This window comes from Saimiri boliviensis, chromosome 8, assembly GCF_048565385.1.
Source record: "Saimiri boliviensis isolate mSaiBol1 chromosome 8, mSaiBol1.pri, whole genome shotgun sequence".
Lineage (NCBI taxonomy): Eukaryota > Metazoa > Chordata > Mammalia > Primates > Cebidae > Saimiri > Saimiri boliviensis.
This window is the reverse complement of record NC_133456.1, coordinates 69,606,308-69,625,881: the sequence shown is the minus strand read 5'-3', so window position 1 is coordinate 69,625,881 and position 19,574 is coordinate 69,606,308. Positions and strand designations below refer to the sequence as shown.

The 19,574-nt window shown below is 39.1% G+C and overlaps 1 long non-coding RNA gene across 1 annotated transcript in view; it reads left to right on the top strand.

Moving 5' to 3' along the window:
- The window catches only part of LOC141585399 (uncharacterized), a 168,448-nt gene that overhangs the window by 42,026 nt on the left and 106,848 nt on the right, over positions 1-19,574 (top strand). Inside the window, exon 2 of the long non-coding RNA XR_012518839.1 lies at positions 18,575-18,629. This is a non-coding gene — a long non-coding RNA (uncharacterized LOC141585399). The remainder of the gene's footprint in view (positions 1-18,574; positions 18,630-19,574) is intronic.

The following is a 19,574-nucleotide window of genomic DNA, read 5'->3' as shown; positions in this document are numbered from 1 at the left end:
CTGCTAAGCCAACGTTTTAAATCAAACAAACAGATAGGAAAGTAAGTGTCTCCCATTTTCTAATATTGTCATAGGGGTTGTAAAAATTCAAGCCCAAAGCACTTTATATGATACATAATTTTTTATAAAAGTTAAAACAGAGTTCATATTAGACTGATAATTACAAATGTATACTTTGAGAAGATCTCTAATGTACTTTTCATGATGTGCAATGCACTTGGTGTTTGACTGTTAAGAATGCGTATATGCAGGTGAAAATGAAGTTCTTTACTATTATCCTTATCACAAACAAATTTCCTGAGAATATGAACATTCCCTTTAAGAACCCAAGAACATAAATGCTAACAATTTATTCACTGAAACTGAAACTAAGATTTGAAAATTTAAAGAAGATAATCTTTGAGTGGTAGGAAAAGCTAATCATTTTCCTTCAACAGCTCTTAAGCTTCATTCTTCCTGAAAGTTTAAATTCTTCCTAATCTTAGCAAATACTACAACACATAAGAATCATACAGGTGTACAGCAAATGTGTGTTTAAAATTTTGTCTTACAGATTTGAAAATGAAATCATATTTTACATGTATTAAGAGAAATCCCCACATAAAAGCACCTTACGATGAATCCTTTCAGTAAGGAATTCTATTGTTAGCCACAGGAAAATCCTTTCTAAATTATATTTTGGGTGTCTGGATTTGTGTATTTTATGCATTTTAAGGCAAGATGTGTTTATAGTGGAAGCTATTACAAAAGCATGTTTTTTCTATTTATTTAGAATCATACCATAAGTCATTCTAGTAAAGTATCCTGAAAGAAAAAAAAACAAAACAAACAAAACAACTATGAGTCATGAGTTAAGTTTGCTACCAGTGATAGAATTAATTTTAGTATGAGTTTTCCTTGACCTCACATCATTCAATACCATCACTCCCTTCACTTCTAATTTTTTTTTTTTTTTTTGAGACAGAGTCTGGCTTTGTCGCCCAGATTCTGGAGAGCAATGGCGCCATCCTGGCTCACTACAGTCTTCGCCTTTCCAGTTAAAGCGATTCCCCTGCCAAGTAGCTGGGACTGCAGGGGCGTGCCACCACGCCTGGCTAATTTTTTGTATTTTAGCAGAGACAGGGTTTTGCCATGCTGGCCAGAATGGTCTTAATCTCCCTACCTCATGATCCGCCTGCCTCGGCCTCCCAAAGTGCTGGGATTACAGGCATGAGCCATCGTGCCTGGCTTTCACTGCCTCTTTCTTGAATGTGCTTTTCTTTTGGCTTCTGTTGACACTTGTTTCAACTATTTCTCTCTTACCTCTTTGGCTGCTGCTTCTTCAGAGCCCTTTTCTGTCTTCTCCTTTTCTACCATTAGCTGTCTCTACCTCTAGACATCAGAGCTGTTCAGATGAGAGTCCTAGGCTGTTCTGTTTTCACACAGTCAGACGTCATGGATACAAATCCTCGTTACAGGGCTTGAACTCACTACAGGCAAGACTTCAGCTCTGTGTGCTTTAGCTTTCTAAAATATGAAAGAGAGTAGTAGTAGTCCGTACTTCATGGGGTTATTGTGAGGATTATGTAAACACATTTAAAGAACCTAGGTCACGTGTGGTAGCTAATGACTGTAATCCCAGCACTTTGGAAGGCATAGATGAATGGATCACTTGAGGTTGGGAGTTCGAGACCAGACTGGTCAACATGGTAAAAACCGCCTTTACTAAAAAAATGCAAAAATTAGCTGGGTGTGGCGGAGCACACCTGTAATCTCAGCTACTCTGGAGGCTGAGGCACTCAAACCCGGGAGATGGAGGTTGCTGTGGGCTGAGATTGCACCACTGCGCTCCAGCCTGGGCGCTGGGTGACAGAACGAGACTCCATCTCAAAAAAAAAAAAAAAAAAAAAAAAAAAAAAAGACTTTAAAACACTGCATTTGGATTTTTTGTTTGTTTTTTCAGATAGAGTCTAGCTCTGTTGCTCAGGCTGGAGTGCAGTGGTGTGATCTCAGCTCACTACAACCTCTGTCTCCTGGGTTCAAGCAATTCTCCTGCCTCAGCCTTCCAAGTAGCTGGGATTACAGGCACGCCACCATGCCCAGCTAATTTTTGTATTTTTAGTAGAGATAGGGTTTTATCATGTTGGTCAGGTTGGTCTTGAATTCCCAACCTCAGGTGATCCACCCGCCTCAGCCTCCCAAAGTGCTGGGATTACAGGCATGAGCCACTGCCTCCAGCCTCAATGAACATTTTAAAATGTTTTTAAGTGCTCCAGTCCATTGCATTAGTTATTTTTATTATTATTTATTTTTTTTATTTTTTTAATTTTTATTTTTTGAGACAGAGTTTCGCTCTTGTTACCCAGGCTGGAGTGCAATGGCGCGATCTTGGCTCACCGCAACCTCCGCCTCCAGGGTTCAGGCAATTCTCCTGCCTCAGCCCTGAGTAGCTGGGATTACAGGCACGCACTACCATGCCCAGGTATTTTTTTTGTATTTTTAGTAGAGACGGGGTTTCACCATGTTGACCAAGATGGTCTCGATCTCTTGACCTTGTGATCCACCTGCCTCGGCCTCCCAAAGTGCTGGGATTACAGGCTTGAGCCACCGCGCCCGGCCGAGTTATTTTTATTGATGCTCAAATTATCCCATCTTTAAGGATTAGAGTCTCCTTCAGTTTGGCTCCTGAGTCCTTTTGACAATCTCAGTAGTCTTTAATAGCTTCTTTTATTTTTCAATATGATAAGATATATCGAGATTATCATAGACATCTCCTGCTCTAGTAGAGAAATCATCCATTTCTCCAAGGTATTTAGATGGGAATGGTATTTAGAGACCACGGTCTGCGTTTTTAGGAGCGCTCATTGCTGCTGCATTGGCCGTTCTTTCTACACTTGTTGAGTGAACATAGCTAAGAAATACAGAAATTTTTTAAAGAGAAAATCTGAGTTCATAATATTTTAATTATTGTTATTTAAATTTTTTCTACCCATTTTCATTTTAGGTTAAGGGAGTACATACGCAGGTTTGTTATGTGGATAAATCGCATGTCGTTGGGGTTTTGTGTACAGGTTATTTCATTATCCAGGTAATAAGCATGTATTCAATAGGTAGTTTTTCAGTTCTTGCCCTCCGCCCACCCTCCACCTTCAAGGAAACCCTGCTGTCTGCTGCTCACTGCTTTGCTTTGTGTCCATATGTACTCCATGGTTAGCTCCCACTTATAAATGAGAACATGTGATATTTGGATTTTCCGTTTCTGTATTAATTTGATTAGGATAATGGCCGCAGGCTCCCTCCATGTTGCTGTAAAGGACATGACTTCATTCTTTTTTATAGCTGTGTAGTATTCCATGGTATATATGTACCACATTTCCTCTCCAGTTCACTGTTGATGGCATGGCATCTAGGTTGATTTTGTGTCTTTGCTATTGTGAATATTGCTTTGATACACATATGTATGCATGCCTTTTGAGAGAATGATTTACATTCCTTTGCATATCTAGTAATAGGATTGCCTGGACAAATGGTACCTCTGTTTTCTGTCTTTCAGAAATCTCCAAAGTGCTTTCCACAGTGGTTGAACTTATTCACATCCTGTTGACAATATCTGTGTTCACTTTTCTCCACAGCTTTGCCAGCATCTGTTGCTTTTAACTTTTTAATAACAATTCTAACTGGGGCGAGATGGTGTCTTACTGTTTTTTTTTTTTTTTTCCATTTCTCTAGTGATTAGTAATGTGGAACATTTTTTAAATGCTTATTATTGACATTGTTTACGTCTTCTTTGTAATCCCAGCCCATATCCTTTGCCCATTTTTTTAGTGGGTTCTTTTTTTAAGGGGTGTACTTTTATTGCACCAGTCTCAAGTTAGCATACAGGGAAACCTAGGCTGCCCCCGTCCTCCACCCACTCTCAGGGAGGCCAAAAACCTTTATATATCTCAAGTGGGGAGACAAAAAAGGGGATCACATACCAGTCATTCAAAATAAAACAAAATAAAAATGTTCTAAGGCAAAGATTTAAGACATTTTGCATTATATACATGAGAGCAATGCTATCACCTCCCTGGACTTGGGAGAAGATTGGGCCAGTCTCCCTAGAGAAAAGTGTGGTGGCTTTTTGGAGGACAAGGGACTTCCTGTAACAATGCATCTCATGACATTTGGAATGACTATTTAAAAAATGAACAACACACAGTCAAAGTCCTTGGCCACCTTGTGGAACTTTGAGGGATGCTGACTCCAACTGACTGCCGACACTGTCATGGTCTGGTTTTTAAGTCCCGAGTCAAGCCAGAGCCAAAAACAAAAACAAATTAAGCCATGCCGATGTCATCTTGTTTGCTGTGCAGGTTTGGTCTTTGTCAAGAAAGAGTGTAACGCAACTTAGTGACAGTCTTCCTAGAGGCATCTACAGTGGACCACGGAGGGGCGGGACTCGTGGTACACCTGCTGGAAGGCTGGCAGCCAGACCAGGATGGAGCCACTGACCCACATAGAGTCTTTGTGCTCAGGAGGAGCAATGAGCTTTGTTTGCATTGTGCTGGGAGCCAGGGTGGTGATCTCCTTCTGCATCCTGTGGGGGAGGTCAGGCTACACGGCAGTGCCACTGGGCAGTACTGTGTTGGCTACGGGTCTTCGCAGATGTCCATGTCACTCTTCATGATGGAGTTGAAGGTAGTTTCGTGGCTGCCACAGGATTCTGAGCCCAATTAAGAAGGCTGGAAGAGAGCTTTGAGGCAGAGGACCCACTTATTGCTGATGACGCTGACCTAGCCGTCAGGCAGCCCGCACCTATTCTCCAGGGAGGAGCTGGTGGTCACACTGACCAGCTCTGACTGGAAGTCGAGGGCAAGGTAGCAGAGCTTCTCCTTGATGTTGCACACTGTCCCTCTCCACAGTGATGGTGAAGCTGTAGCCACACTCCCTGGGGCTCTTCATGAGGTAGTCAGCTGGGCATGGACGTAGGATGGCACCAGGGAAGGCGTGCCCCTTCTAGATAGGCACAGTGTGGAAGACCCCGCCAGAATCCATCACGATGCCAGTGGTACACCCAGAGGCTTACAGGGAGAGGACTGCCTCAATGGCCACGTACACAGCTGGGGTGTGGAAGGTCTCAAACATGATCTGAGTCATCTCACGATTGGCCTTGCAGTTCAGGGGGCCCTGGTTAGCAGCACAGATTGCTCCTCAGGAGCCACACATAGCTCACTGAAAAAGCTGTGGTGCCAGATCTTCTCCATCGGTGACAATGCCATGCTTGATGGGGTATTTCAGGGTCAGGATGCTTCTCTTGCTCTGGGCCTCATCGCCCACATACAACTTCTTCTGACCCATGCTCATCATCATGCACTGGTGCTATGGGTGCCTCATGATGGAGGGCCATTGCTGCCTGCTAAGCTGGCCTTGCACATGCCAGATCCTTTGTCCACGACGAGCGTGGCAATATTGTTATTCATGGTGAGCTGGCAGTGGGTGTGGACTCGTGGTGGGGCGGAGAGGGTGAGACTCTGTACTCATGGGGCAGACACAGTCTCAGAGGTTAATGTGATCATTCTTGGCTTGTTGATTTGTCTAAGTTCTTTATAGATTCTGAATATTAGACCTTTGTCAGAGGTGTAGTTTGCAAATATTCTCCCCTATTCTCTAAGTTGTCTGTTTACTTTGTTGATAGTTTCATTTGCTGTGCAGAAGCTCTTTAGGTCCCATTTGTCAATTTTTGTTTTTTGTTGCAATTGCTTTCGGAGTCTTCATCATAAATCTTTGCCAGGGTCTATGTCCAGAATGGTATTTCCTACATTTCTTCTAGAGTTTTTTAGCTTTAGGTTTTACATTTAAGTCTTTAATCCATTGTCAATTGGTTTTTGTATATGGTGAAAGGAAGTTTCATCCTTCTTCATATGGCTATCTAGTTATCCCAGCACCATTGTCAACTTTGTCACAGATCAGTTGGTTGCAGGTGTACAACTTTATTTCTTGGTCCTTTAATCTCTTCCGTTGGTCTGTGTATCTGTTTTTGTGCCTGTACCATACTGTTTTGGTTACTGTAGCTTTGTCACATAGTTTGAAGTTAAGTAGTATGATGCCTCTAGCTTTGATCTTTTTGCTTAGGATTAACTTGGCTATTTAGGCTCTTTTTGGGTTCTATATGAATTTTAGAATCATTTTTTCTAATTCTGTGAAAAATGTCATTGGTAATTTGATAGGAATAACATTGTACATTGCTTTGGGCAGCATAGCCATTTTAACAATGTTGATTCTCCCTATCCATGAACCCGGAATGTTTTTCCATTTGTTTATGTCATCTCTGATTTCTTTGAGCAGTGTTTTATAATTCTCCTTGTTGAGATCTTTCACCTCCCTGGTTAGCTATATTCCTAGATATTTCACTCTTTTCATGGCTATTGTGAATGGGATTGCTTCCTTGATTTGACTCTCAGCTTGGATGTTGTTGGTGTATAGAAATCATGATATTTTAATTTTAAATTTAAGATTACGATAGTTTTACTTCTTTGATTTTAAATTTATATTCTTTCTACTATTGTAAAAAAATTGATTCCTAAGTATGTAAACATAATTACTTATTTTCTTTATCCTTTATCTATTTTTCTTTATCCTAGATTGTATTATAATAGTTTCAGAAAATCATAACCAATGTTGTTACTAACAATATGATTACTGAACATTATTCAAGATCTTTTTTAAAAACCATTTTATTTATTTATTTTGAGATTCAGGATATATCCAAATAGACAAATGAAATTATTGTGTTTTCAATTAGTTTGAAATAGTTCTTCCATGCATAATTATGCCATCAACTCGTTACATAGATTGATTTTGTTTTGCTTAGATTTTTAGGGATTTAAAAAAGTTAACTTTAAATGAAATTTTAATATATGTAAAATGGTTATGGGATTCAAAGAAATGTGCCAAACAAGATCTATTCCAAAAAGTCCATCATTTATTCCTATCTTCCTTAGTTTCTTTCCTCTCCCTGTTAGTAGCCATTAAAAAACTTTTTTGCTTTAGCCTTACAGTTGAAAAAATGTGAATATATGTCTGTATCCTCTCTCCCTTCTTTATTCTTCCCTTGTATCTCTACTTTCTACCAATAACTGGTAACATGTTATACATACTTTTCTTCAGCTTCCTTTTTTCACTTTCCTGGAGATCACGTTTCTAGCAGTATATAGCTCTGTTTCCCTTTATAGTAACATACTGCTTAATTGAGTGGGCATATTATGGTTTATTCACCCAGAACCATACTTCCAGTTGTGTGCTGGTAAATATTTAACAACTAGATCTCTACAGGGAAAAAAGACCTGATTTGGAGTTTGCACGTTTCTATGGTGTCAATACTCCCACCATGGCTGATTTTAAGCTACTAACATATTGTCACTGAATGTGAAATGCTGAAGTGATGTACAATAGCACATCATTATATAGTATTCCCAGCATTTGGATACAGTACATGGAAATAATCTCAACAGCATACTTTTGTTTGTTTTTTGTTTTTTTAAACTTTGAGACAGGGTTATGCTCTGTTCCCGAGGCTGGATTGCAATGACATGATCATGGCTTGCTGCAGCCTTGACTTCCCCAGCCCAAGCAATCCTCCCACCTCAGCCCCCCAAGTAGCTGGGAGCACAGGTGTGTGCCACCATGCCTGGCTAATTTTAATTATTTTGTAGAGACAGGGTCTCACTATGTTGCCTGTGCTGGTCTTGAACTTCTGGGTCCAAGTTACCCTCTCATCTAGGCCTCCCCAAATGCTGAGATTACAGGCATAAGCTTACCTTGGTTTTAAAATAATTTGTTTAATTGTAAGTCTCTATAATATGATTTCAACAATGGCTGTGTTTAAAAACTAGCTTGCAAAATTCCTGGAAATTTAACAATCAATTCTTGCAGGTGGGTGCAAGGAAGTTCTAGTATATTCATTGGTTGCTATTACAAATGTTTCTGTGGTGAATAGCATTGCACATGTGTCAGTTTTCTATATTTGCTAGTGTAATTTTGGAACAGATTTTTAGAAGTGGGATTATTGAGTCAAAGGATAAATGCTTCTGTTGCCTAATTGTCTTTGAAAGAGGCTACACTGTTTGGTATTTCCACCAGCATTAAATGAGAGTCTTTGTTTTCCCAAGTGTTATCAACAGAGAATGTCAAGGTTTTGGAGTTCTTTTTTTTGAAAATAAAGGTGAGAAAATGTATCTCACTGTAGATCTTACTTGCATTTATCTTATTATGGGTGAGTTTGACCATCTTTTTGTATCTGTTGGTCATTACTGACACCTCTTTCTTTCCTTATTCTTCATATCTAACCTATTACCAAGTATTTTTTTCTTTTGCAGTGTTCATTGCAACTGTACCAGATCAAACTGCAATCCTTTTATCTTGATTAATTTTTGAGCTTCCTATCTTGTCTTCCTGCATGTATTTTGCCTTCTCTGATTCACTCTCTACAAATCAGCCAGAGGAATCTTTCCAAGAAAAATGGAATTGTATAACTCACCTTCTCCAGATACTTCAGTGGCTTCCCACTATCCTTTAAAAACCAAATTGCTTAGTCATACTTATAAGACATCCAAGACCACTTTATCACAAAAGCACACATCGTTATAAAGAAGGCTGGAATTATAGTATGAACATGAAAGAAGGAAAGATTTTTTTTTCTCATATTAGCACAAATTAAATATGTAATTAATTAGATAGTGATTAAGTAAGGTTGGAGTTTATTTGAGAAGCTCTCTTAGAGCCGGTGATGAAAATAACCTGGGAGAGTAAGTAGAGGAACAATCTGTGCAGACTGGGTGTGGTGGCTCACGCCTGTAATCCCAGCACTTTGGGAGGCCTAGGTGGGAGGATTGCTTGAGGCCAGGCGTTCAAGACTACCATGTCCAACATAGCAAGATCCTGTCTCTATTTTTTAAAAAAAAAAAGAAGAAGAAGAAGAACGTATGCAAAGGCCATTAGCCAGAAATTAGCAAGAATTTCCTGGTAGTTGGAGGCAAATGGCAGAGATACTAAGTAGAGAAGTAACAGCTAAACACAATCTCTGAGAAGTTGAGAAAAACCTAAGCTATTTCCACTTTTTGAGGCTTTTGACATTTTTAAATAGAGATACATTCCAAAGTAGGTCTACAAAATTTACAGTATATTTCAAATACATCTATCTGATATTTGAAACATCAGAAAGTGTAATGCAACATAATGACAACATTCACAAGATGATTACAGGATTTACAAAAAGATTTTAATTCATAATACACTATAGGTGATGTTGAATTGTGTGTCTCCCAGGTCTCTCCCACCCTGTATTAGGGTTCTCCAGAGAAATAGAACCGATAGAGGTTTGAGAGGAAGAGAGTGAGAGAGAGAGAGAGAGAGAGAGGGAGGGAGAGAAAAATTGATTGACTGATTGATTGTCGGAGTTTTAGTCTTGTTGCCCAGGCTGGAGTGTGATGGCGTGATCTCTGCTCACTGCAACCTCCACCTCCTGGTTCAGGTGATTCTCCTGCCTCATCCTCCCAAGTAGCTGGGATTATAGGTGTGCACCAGGCCTGGCTAATTTTTTTGTATTTAGTAGAGACAGGGTTTCACCATGTTAGTCAGGCTGGTCTCGAATTTCTGACCTCAGGTGATCCACTCACCTCAGCCTCCCAAAGTGCTGGGATTACAGATGTGAGCCACCGCACCTGGCCTGAGAGAAATATTTTGTTAGGAATTGGCCCATGGAGTTATGGAGGCTGGCAAGTACAGATGGGCAGCATGGGGACAGCAGGCTGGAGGCCCAGGAGAGCTGATGGTGCCGATGAAGTATGAAGACAGGTTGCTGATGGATTCCCTTTTGCTAGGGAAGGCTAGTGTTATTGTTCTATTCAGACCTTGAAATAATTTTGTGAGGCCAACCCTCATGATTGAGGGCAATCTGATTTACACAAAATTTACTGATTTAAATGTTAATCTCATCCAAAACACCCTTCAAGATGTTACACGACATTAGCCTTCATATACCCAAAGAGATAGGTCGAAGTTTTAAACCTCAGTATCTCAGAATGTGAAGCAACATTGCTGACACTTCAGTTTTAGACTCCTAACCTCCCAAACTGTGAAACGATACATTTCTATGGCTTAAGCCTTGCAGTTTGTGGTACTTTGTGACAGCAGTGCCAGGAAACAAATACAGACTGTAAGTATGACCTCAGCTGGAGATAACATCAAAAATCTAAATTCAAAGCCCTTTATTATAATGTTGACAATTGGACTAGATGTCTTTAGGTCAATTCACTGTAAGTTCATTTTCTAAAACCCATCGGGCACAGTTTAATGATAACCATTTCACCCTAGTATCAGGGGAAAGACTACGTTTTGGGAAATCGTTTAATAGTTCACCGAACTGGCCTATGTTCACCGCTTCAGTCCAATCATCAGTAGACTCTAGGAGCTGCACATGTTAAGGGTTTTGTTTTACAAAACAAGCGTGGCCATTTATGGGAGCGGCTGGTGTAAGATAGCTTTGCACCACGCTGGGAACAGGCTCCCAACCAGCACTACAGTGACTGTTGGGTTCAAGAGACCCATCAGATAGTTGAAACAAAGTTTTGGAAAGAAAGATTCTGCTTTATTTAGCAAATTAAATATTCCCCTTAAAACAAAAAGAAGTCATCCTGCTAACCGTATAGTTCCAGTACTTTCTTCAGACCTAGATTCCCATAGTTGGTTTACATCGTAAAGTTCTGCATCTTGTCTTCTGTTTCTTGGCTGAAGACACTGCAGGTGGCTCACCAGCGACCCTGACACCAAGTTGGTGCTCACTAGATATTGCTGAGAGAAGAATCCTCGAGACTTGGGTCAGATGAGTCTTCAGTTCTGGCTCTGCCACCTTCTAGTTGATTGACCCAGAGTCAGCCGTGGAATTTCTCTGACCTCTAATTTCTTGTTCAGTAAAACCGTAGGGAAATTTCCTGAACTTTCTCTCCTGGTATTTTTCACAATACATTTGCAAGAAATGTATCTTACTTTGGGAACTAGATAAAAATTGATGTGATTTTTTTAAAAAAAGTAATAATTATTGCTTTGTTTGCTTCGCAGAATTGGTATGAAGATTGAAGTGATAAATAAAATAGTGCTTGACAAAACATAAGTAATATATAGATGTAATACATTATTATCTTGTTAATAGCATCACCATTCTCAAACACATTTCTGATTCAATATTGTCAATGGATATGCTCTTTTGAAAGCTTTAGATAAGAAAATTACTTTAATACTAACTGTAGTTTGTACAATTTTTATATATTTTGTAGGTTTAAGATTATTAATTTTTTAAATTAAAATATATAAACAAACAAAGCTCCTTTCTAGCCTAGTGTTACAGGTCTACAAACTGGTACCCTGTATCTGTAATTTCTACATCCAAAACTATCGTAAAAACAAAAGGTTTTTTGGTAAATAATTTGTAGAAAAATTGGACTCGAACTGATTATAGTCTATTTCAATTAATGTGACTATTTATACCAGGCGTCCCCAGACTTTTTACACAGGGGGGCAGTTCACCGTCCCTCAGACCGTTGGAGGGCTGCCACATACTGTGCTCCTCTCACTGACCACCAATGAAAGAGGTGCCCCTTCCTGAAGGGCGGCGGGGTGGGGGGTGGGGCGGATAAATGGCCTCAGGGGGCCGCATGCAGCCCGTGGGCTGTAGTGTGGGGATGCCTGATTTATACATTTTATTGCAGGAGAAGTATATGAATCTTCCCTCCCCCAAAAACTTAAGAAAGCCCGACCAACAAAGATGGGCAATTAGAGAATAGAGTACAAGTGAGATGTGTAAGCCGCGTGTCATGAAGAGCTGAAGCATGTGGTACAAATAATAAGTCCCCTGTGTTATCACAAAGGGAATAAAATAATTGTAGACTCTAGATCTATCTTCCAGAAAAGCAAAAACAATTTTATTCAATGATTCGTGGTATATTCATTTAACATAATCCCTTTAACGGAAAAAATAGAGTTTCTGAAATAAACCCTAATTTTTCTTGAACAAAGAAAGGTATTCCGGATTCTTCAGAACTTTTCTTTCATGGGCGTCGAACCATAGAATAATAACGGCTCTGTGTCCCGGGTGCTTACGACACCTTATCACTCCATGAATTGGCCCCGAGAAGTGTAGGATCATTATAAATCTTCAGAAATAGGCAATTCGATTTCCAGGAGTTGGATTGAACTTCGAGTAAGACTCATATAGGGTTCCTGACCTCAATATTTGCTCAGCTGTCTTTCAAGGCGCTGGCTTGTTCCATCTCATTTGTACAAGGCCGAGCTTTCCAACCCATGGTTCCTACCCTAGCTGGTCAGTTTCACGGCAGGGCCAGAGTGCCCTGCATTCATTCTGGAAGCTCAGTCCTTGCTGCCAATTTCCTGCACAATGCTTCGCTATTTTCTTTCTCTCACTTTCTCTCTCTTTCTCTCTCTCTCTTTTCGAAGCTGTATTTAAGCCTTAGACTACAGATATAAGCTCTTGGGTCCTTCTTTAAAAATCTAAAATATCTTAAATTTTCAGTTCATCTGTCTTCCTTCACAAGGTCTTTTTACAATGTGCAATTTATAAAAGAAAATTTTTTTTTCAATAAATATTATATCACTACCGGAAGACGTGCTCAAAGGCATTTCTACTGAGCAAACTGTTATTGTGGGATAGTGGTTAGAAGAAGGAAGTTTAGAATGCAAGAAGCTGGATTGAAATTCCAGCTCTACCACAGTTACTAGCTTTGTGACTTTGGTCTAGTAGCTAAATCTCTTTGCCTTGACTTTACCATCTGTAAAATGGAGGCAATAATACAGTAAGGGATTATTCTGTGTAATAAATATAAAACACTTAGCCAAATTCTTGACATTTCAAAAACTCAAGAAATAGTAACTTTTTGCTATTCTCAGAGTGAATAAGCCTCCATCATTCCAAAGATTTTAGCTTGCAAAATGCTCCCAAAGGGTGTGACGCCATCTCACTGTTGTCCACTGCAGTGGCTGCCACACACCTCATGTTCTAATCCTGACACGGTCATATACCTGTGGAAGCATGACATTCAGAGTCTGCAAGAGCTGTGGGGAAATCTCACGCTTCACTTACTCAAATGTCACTGGCAAGTGTGACTGTCACCTGGAGTGTTAGCGTGACTTTTTAGCTTATTTTACTTTATTTTTTCAGCTCTCGATTTTAACATTTCTATTAACTGCATTCATGCTGTGTCATTCTACTTGAAAAATGTATTTTCCCACCTCCAACCTAGAAACCAGAGACAGTCCTGGTGAGTTTGGACAGTTTGGACACCTGGCAGGTGGGCTACCTAGCCACGACCTTTTAAAAACCCTGTTTCTCTATCTTATTAGTGGACAATGACAGAATGAAGGCTTATAAGCATCCCAACGCTGTGAGACAGCATGTCAGCTTTCGAATAGGAGCACAAATTTAGACACACACTCAACTGTGTGCACAGGCCCTCGCATTCATTCCATTTTTGAGATTATAACACATCATCTAAAGTAAAAACTAATTTCTGGATTTCTCTTGTTGACCACCCTCTGTGTGTGAGGCAATTAAAATATTTTTTATTAAGATATAATTTATGTACAGTAACATTCGCTCTACAAGTTTTTTTTTCTTTCTTTCTTTTTTTTTTTTTTTGAGATGGAGTTTCGCTCTTGTTACCCAGGCTGGAGTGCAATGGCGCGATCTCAGCTCACCGCAACCTCCGCCTCCTGGGTTCAGGCAATTCTCCTGCCTCAGCCTCCTGAGCATCTGGGATTACAGGCCCGTGCCACCATGCCCAGCTAATTTTTTGTATTTTTAGTAGAGACGGGGTTTCACCATGTTGACCGGGATGGTCTCGATCTCTTGACCTCGTGATCCACCCGCCTCGGCCTCCAAAGTGCTGGGATTACAGGCGTGAGTCCCTGCGCCCGCCCCTACAAGTTTTAACAAATGCATATAAATGCACCACTGCTGAATCACAGAACAGTTCCATCACTCCAGAAAAATTTCCCTGGGCCCTTAATGTGAACTCCTTCCCCCACCTACAGCCCTGGCAAGCGCTAGCCTGCTTTCTTTCTCTAGAGTGTAGTAATTTTTCATATACATCATCTCAGTTAATATTACTTGATCTTCTGAGATGACAATATTACTCCTGTGGCAGCAACAGAGGTGAATGGATATTTTCATTGATTGCCATAAGTGAGAAATATTCTGTATCTTTTAGCTTTCTTATTAGCATGGAGTCTTACAACAAAATGTTTCAACAGGTATTAACATGGAGTCTTACAAAAAGTAGCCACTCTCAAGTCAAATGTTTGTTTCCTTTTAATTAAAACTGATTACTTTTTTAAAGGGAGGAGAATGTTTTTATTACATTGCTTCTTTCCCCCCAAAATGTGTGCTTTTATTACTCAGTTTCTGCAGGATCAAATCATTAACTGTTTACCCATCCGTGGCCCACTGACCTTCAAACGTGGATAGGGAACAGGAAGCAGTAAAACATGAATTTTATGAAAATGTTTTTGGTGCTCATGCCAGACTCCCCTCAAGGATATCTTCTGCCTGAAGGAATTGACTGGGGACTCACTCAGTCATGCAAATAAGTTCAGGGCTATATTTATAGTGATTTGTCCGACTTGGTTTCTTGAAAGCTAAAGTCCTGACCTTTTATCCCCCACTGTGCACAGCTACAATCATGTAGGAACAAAGAGAACATGGAATTTCCCAAAGTTAGAAAGTTCCTTTGATTCCTTGGCTTTGCCTGGAACTTAAGCCATGTGGTGTTCCAAGCTAAGGAAGGGCAAGTGTATGTTAAAATGGTTGAGTTAAGTGCCTGTGACTGTAGCAGTCACATTTAAACCAGAGTCGCAGATTTACGAGAAGTCTCTTAATAATCTATACAGCTATTTTATCATTAAAATATATATTTTTCATTTTCAACTATAAAAGTAGCTTCTATTGTTATAGAAAGCTTGTTTGGAGATTTTGATTATTTGTAACACAACTGCACACTGCTCTAAAGAATAAAAAAGCTAGTATACAACTGAACATATGGACCTAATTTATTTTTATTAGAACTCGTTCAATCTGAAAGGAACCCGTATTCAGAATCAATTTACTCTTAAATACCAAAATGGTGGCCCTAAATCCAAATATACGTCTATGATAGTAGTCAATGTAAATTATCTAAACATACCAGTTAAAAAACAGGGATTGTCAGAATGATAAAAACAATGATACGCTGCCTATGAGAAACACACTCTAAATATAACGACATGATGGGTTCAAAATGAAAGAATGGAAAAGGGTATGTAATGCAGACGCTACAGAAAGCTGAGTAACTACATGAATATAAGCCAAAGTAGACTTCGGAGAGAGGAAAATTGCTAGGGATAAAGAAGGATACTACATAATTTTAAAAGGGGTAATTCACTAGGTAGATTTAGGAAAGATTTACTAAGTAGATAACAATGCTAAATATATATGCCATTCACAACAGAGCTCTCGCAAATACTGATAAAACTGGACAAATATAAATTATAGTTGGAAACGTCACTTCAATTTTTCTTGTTCTGTCAACTCAGTAATTGACAAGGTAAGTAGAGAGAAAATTAGGAAAGATGGACTAAAAAACAGCATTAACCAACTGAATTTACTTGACATTCACAGATTCTACCCAGCAATAGCAGAATAAACATTTTCTTCAGATTCACCGAGAGCATTAACCAAGGTAGACAATATTGAGTATCACAAAACAAAACTGAACAAATTAAAAAAAATGAAAATCATACAAAGTATGTTTTCTGAATATAATAGAATTAAATTAAACAAACACAGAAATTCTAAATTTTAGCTGGTAAATGTTAGAGTTTAGTAGATAAGAACTTGGGCTCTAGATTCAAATAGAAATGGATTTGATTGTATTACTTACATGCTTTTGGAAACGTTGACAATTAATTTAACTCTGGGTTGCTTTATTTTCTAATTTATAAAGTGAGCGTAGTAATTCCATATGTTACAGTTTTATCAAGACTAAAGTGATAATACATTTGTATTAAGTGCTTAGGACAGTCTCATCACCTGCATGTATTTAATATGCATTAGCTGTTATGAGGAGGAAGGAGCCTTTGCTTGAGCCATGATTATTGATAACAGGGGATGGCATAAGCTCTTCATTTTAAAATAATGCAAAGTTTGATAAATGCCTTGCCATTGATCCAATGTAACTTATTTTGACATTTTATTTGAATATCTTCACTTATCACTGTAAAAACACATAGGTGATACTGGGGACTGATTCACATTCCGGAGGCCAAATTTTGACTAACTGTTAGACTGTATTTTTTGCAATTTAGTCATATAGCCCCCCTCTTGACAAGCCCCCTTAACTGATTAATTTTTTTTATAAAGAGTTAGGGTCAGGCGTGGTGGCTAATGCCGGTAACCCCAGCACTCTGGGAGGCTGAGGCAGGTGTATCATGAGGTCAAGAGATTGAGACCATCCTGGCCAACATGGTGAAAACCTGTCTCTACTAAAAAATACAAAAAAATTAGCTGGGCATGGTGGTGCATGCCTGTAGTCCCAGCTACTTGGGAGGCTGAGGCAGGAGAATTGCTTGAACCCAGGAGGCAGAGGTTGCAGTGAGCCGAGATCGTGCCACTGCACTCCAGCCTGGCAACAGTGCAATTTTATCTCAAAAAAAAAAAAAAAAAAAAAAAAAGTTAGGGTCTTTCTCTGTCACCCAGGCTGGAATGCAGTGGTGCAATCATGGCTCACTGTAGCCTCAAACTCCTTGGCTCAAGGGATCCTCCCACCTCAGCCTCCCAGGTGCTGGGATTATAGATATTTGACACCTTGCCTGGCTCTAATTCTATTGATAAAAATCCATTTTTATCATTTTTATCAAATGTTTTATAAAAACCAGGATTGAGAGAGATGATTCACTCATTTAATAAATTACTATGTTAGACAATGGGGAAATAGCGGCAGAACTTAGGATCTAAAGGGGAAGCAAATATAGTAAAATATAATTAATCAAGCAATTGCAATTAAAGATACTGAATGCTGGGACTGTTGAAGTTTAATAGACAAAGAAGAATACTTTTGGCTCAGCTTCCTTTTGCAGTTGCTAATCCATTATCCACCCTGGTAAGCATGAAGGGTAGAGAAAGTAACAGTATACCACAACAGTTGGCTGAACTGGTGGATGACGGGCAGGGTGGGGAAGAGAACCACCCCTCAGATGTGTCCTAGTGTGTTCATAATGGTGTCATAGACCCAGAGAAGATACGAACTCATAGTTATGGGCTCACTACCCAGATCATCTTTCGAGTTTAGAGATGCCAAAAGATTTCAAGTTTCCAAAATTAGAATCTTCTTGGTTTCTTCGAGTGAATGTGCTTGCTTACCAGCGTTGCCAGTGTGATTTTATGAGTATTTGTCAAAAGCTGGCCTGAGGGAAGGACTATGCTTGTGAAAAGTGGAAAAAAACTTATTATAAAGAAGAGGTTTTCAATAACTAAAGACTCTAATGGTGTATTACATTGTGGCTTTCAATAATGCATAGGAAACAGGTGTCCTGAGCCATACAAAACAGAGCTAGAACTCAACAGGTGAAATGAGGTGAAATCAGATCTCATGGTCAGCATGTTTAAAAGTGGTTTCTCCAGACTGGGGGTGGGGCATGAGGAGCTAGACTTATAAAAGAATTCCAGTGACTGAAATAACTGACTTTTTGACTATACAAAAGAGAAAAGTGACTTTAGTTTTTGATCTTTGGGCAAATGGCTGCAGAAAAACCAGGGGGTTAAAATTAGCATGAGCATTTTCATTGGCTCTTATGCTGGGCCTAGCACTATCATAGGGACAAGGAAGTGCACTAAGAAGCTCACGTCAATTTCACAAAAGGTTTCAAGTAGCAACATGAAATTCTTTCTTTAGGGTAGAACGCCAAAGCTGTAAGACCAGTGGCCAAACCCGTTAGTAGAAACAGGGCCATTTTCCTGGGTTGGCAGTGTCTCCTGGATTGAGAATGGTAGAATAATAAAGAATGACTTTGTCATCTATAAAGCTGTTGGGCATTCTTAAAAATTAGAAGATTCCCGGGCGCGGTGGCTCAAGCCTGTAATCCCAGCACTTTGGGAGGCCGAGGCGGGTGGATCACGAGGTCAAGAGATCGAGACCATCCTGGTCAACATGGTGAAACCCCGTCTCTACTAAAAATACAAAAAATTAGCTGGGCATGGTGGTGCGTGCCTGTAATCCCAGCTACTCAGGAGGCTGAGGCAAGAGAACTGCCTGAACCCAGGAGGAGGAGGTTGCGGTGAGCCGAGATCGCGCCATTGCACTCCAGCCTGGGTAACAAGAGCGAAATTCTGTCTTAAAAAAAAAAAAAAAAAAAAAAAAATTAGAAGATTCCCAAAAGGAGAACTTAAGACCTAAAATCTGATCTTAGTTAAAATTGCACTAACCGCTAGTATAAAGTTAATAAAGTGTGCACAGGTATAGTCGTTCAATCCTTGTAAGAACTGATAAGACATGTTTTTGTTCCTTTTTTATAGATAATCACCAGGAAGCTCAGAGAGGTCAAGTGACTCACCAAAGTTCAAACTACTGGTAAGTGGCAGACTGGGAGCTTCTTCCTTTTTAGATTCTTCACCTTTGTTGGAATAGGATATAATTTGGATATATGAGTAATCTCTGTGAAAATATTGTTCGAAGATGCAAACACAATTTTCAGAGATGCCACTCCTATATAAATACCATGTAATTTTATGTTGAGTGTAGCTCATATCATACGATTTTGTTTCTTGACTTGGCAAATGTAAACAAATGATTAAATTATGAATTCCTGTCAATAAATGGCATTGTAAGAACACATTTAAAGAAACTTTTGCTAAGTAATATCATCTTACTACAGAAAAATTTGAAAATAGAGATAAACCAAAAGAAAGATTATCCAATCCCCAAATTTTGGGCCAGAAAAATTAGTGATTAGTGTATATCTTTCCAGTGTGTCATATAAATATACATATGTATATATACATATATAAACTAAATGTAAATATATGCAATAAAATACATGTCTACAAAGACAGTTATGCATTTAAGATATATATATATATATGCACATTTTAAATTTATATACACATTCATATACAGATATGAAGTAAAATAGAGACCATTTTATATATCATGTTTACATATTGAATATTAAAAACTTGTTATGGGCATCTTTATACTAAATAAATATGCTTCTACACCATCTTTTGTGACATTATTGGACAATTTCCATTTAGATTGTTATAAAAAATACTCTGATGTGGTAAAAGGAATTTGAGGAGATATGGAAAAACAGAAAAAAATTTTGTAAAAAGAAAATACTATGATGCACGTCCTTGTAATTATAGCCTTGCCTGAATTTTCAATTTTGTCCTTAAGGCAAATTTCTAGGAGCCAGTTTTGATGCACGTTGACAAATTGTCCTCCAGGAAGTCATCCTCCCACCAGCAATGGATAAAAGCTCTTGTTTTCATACACGTGAACATGGAATATTTTCAG